Source organism: Aplysia californica, unplaced genomic scaffold (genome assembly GCF_000002075.1).
Source record: "Aplysia californica isolate F4 #8 unplaced genomic scaffold, AplCal3.0 scaffold00597, whole genome shotgun sequence".
Taxonomy (NCBI): Eukaryota; Metazoa; Mollusca; class Gastropoda; order Aplysiida; family Aplysiidae; genus Aplysia; species Aplysia californica.
In genome coordinates this window covers 411526-414123 of record NW_004797867.1, presented here as the reverse complement: position 1 = coordinate 414123, position 2598 = coordinate 411526, and positions in this window count along the sequence as shown.

Genomic DNA, 2598 nt, shown 5'->3' with positions numbered 1-2598 from the left:
TTCTACATAATGTAGTAAAGGCCTACACTGTGCTGCCCTTTCGTTAACTTGAGAGTCCTAAAAAATGAGGGACCAATACTAGAAATGTCCTAGTCAATCACGATTTCAGAGTAAAGACGACTGTTTTCAGAAGCCAGCTGTTTTAAATCTAATACAATGAATTATATTATCCTTTGATTCCTAGAAGTCATTTAAAAATGAAACTAGATCTATGTATATAGTTGCTAGGCAACTCTGGTATTTTCCTGAAGTGTTGTCCCATGAGAATATAGTCGGCTAGTGTTGAATGTTATGACTATAAATATTGTTCGTTCATGTGAACACAGTTTAAATGGTTAAGAAAGTCTGCCGCTTTGTCCCTTTATCCAGGGCCACTGGTTGTATGGGATTACTGTACTTTCCCATGACAAGATAGAAATATACTGTATCCCTGTGACTGCGTACAAGGCGCAGAACTGTTCCTCCTACAGACATTAGTAGTATTGTCTGTACATAGGTGGGTTCAGAAAATTCTGCTGATTTTGTAATCAATTGGTTGGATTTGATTTAAAAGTATGAAAAACAAGAACAGCATCAGTAGCAATTTTTAAAAAATGTTTATTTACAGAAAAGCAGTATTGAGACCAATAGTAGGCCTACGTAAGTAGGCCAACATCGATACAGTGCTAAAAAGTTCACAAAAAGACATTCATTATCAACATAATGCAATCTCTTTAGAAAAACAGTCAAAAGCAAGTAAATAAATAAAGAAAAAAATTTGAACTTGACATACACTTGATATAAAGATACCGGTGCGATCATCATGTTCAAACTTTGCATTGCTCATTCTGGCAACTATCTTTTCTGGTGATTTAAAAAGTTCATTGTACAAAATATACAGACTCATACACTGTATGGAACCAATACAAGAAAGAGTATGGTTAAGATTATGTCATATTATATAAAAAGTAATTAATATCATTTTTTTAGCAAAAAGTTGTCATTTACTGACTTCATATATCTTCGTACTACAGGTAAGTTGAATGCTAGCAATTTCTCTCTTTTTCAAGTTAAAGTCAAAAGCTAACAGAAAACGTAAACAAAGGTTTTTAATCTATAACAAAAACATAATCAAGCACAAAAGCTTAGGAAAAACACCACATGTCACTTTAATTAAAAAGAGGGACAGGATATTTTTTTTAGCATGCTGAGATGTTGCTGGTAATAGATTTAATTTCTAGATTATCAGAATGAAATAAAATTTGTTCATTACATATATTCTTTTTCTGTGTAAACGTTTTGCATTAGATACAAAAACTTAAAACAGGCTTTTTCAATATAACATCAACAGAAAAGTCAAGTGAAATTAAAACCTTCAATTAACTTCATAAGACTGGGCCAAGTATTCTCTCAGCCTTGGTGGTGATGGCGACTCCCAGGTCAATAATGATAACTTTTATCATTCATATCCTATAAGCTCCAATACTACTTACATGACTCTCTCGGTATCACTGTTCCTTTCTTCTCTCCTCCTCTCTCTCTCCCTCTCTCACCTTCTCTTTCTCTCTCTTGATCTCTCTCTCACCCTGAGTGAGTATTTGCATCATAACAGAGCCTTCATAGCTTACACAATAAACATAAAGCATACTGAGTTTGCTTGAAATGAAACAGGTGAGATCTCATATATTCAAGAGATGTATTCCTACTTTGATTTGTGGAATGTGAGGAACATTGGTAGAGGCAGAGCACCCATTGGATGACCCTCATTTCCTGGTGGCATTGTATAACAGACCACGGTTCCTGTACTTTTTGAGACGAAGAAAGAGATCACCATCTAGGAGTACTAGTACTATCTAAAACAGCTTCCAGTTTCTTGCATATATTTCTTTGAAATGAAAACCATCGGTAATTTTTCAATTAAAACAATATTAGTGAACATAAACAAAAAAGATGAAATGGCCAATCAGAACTTGTACCTATTGGCAGTGCGCCGTTTCAGCATGCGTGATATGTCACTTCTTGTTTTGGCACACAAGCGCGGGGTGCGTTGCTTTTTGCCTCGGCGTTTGACGGTGAGCAATGCATCTGAAAAAGACAACAGCACACAGTGTACACATGGTCCTAAACTATACAGTGATAATCAAAAGTATCTTACTTGGCAAAGGAAAATAAAACATCTTCAGCTCATATATTTCATTTCACAAAAAGAAAAAAAAAAGGTATTTTTTTAGAAATTACACGATACCCCCCACTGCCAATCCCCTGTATAGATGCTTAGGCAGGGTAGTGTTGATCCAATAAATAAAAGAACTCATTTGCACTTGCTTGCATTTAATGAAGATAGAAATCCTCTGAAAACACATGATGAGAGCGTGTGATTGTGGAAGCAACCATGCTCTCAATGTTTTACTTTGAGTGTCTCCTTTTCTTTATCAAAGAAACTGCTCTATTTTTTCATGTTTATTTTGCCCCTCACCATAATCCTAGTCTGTCTGCCTGTTTGTCTGTCTATCTTGTGTATTTGAGCACACGTGTGTGTTTGTGTGTGTATGTGTGTGTGTGTGTGTCTGCCCATATTGCTGCCTGCCTCCCTCCCTCCCTCTTTGCCTGCCTGCCTGC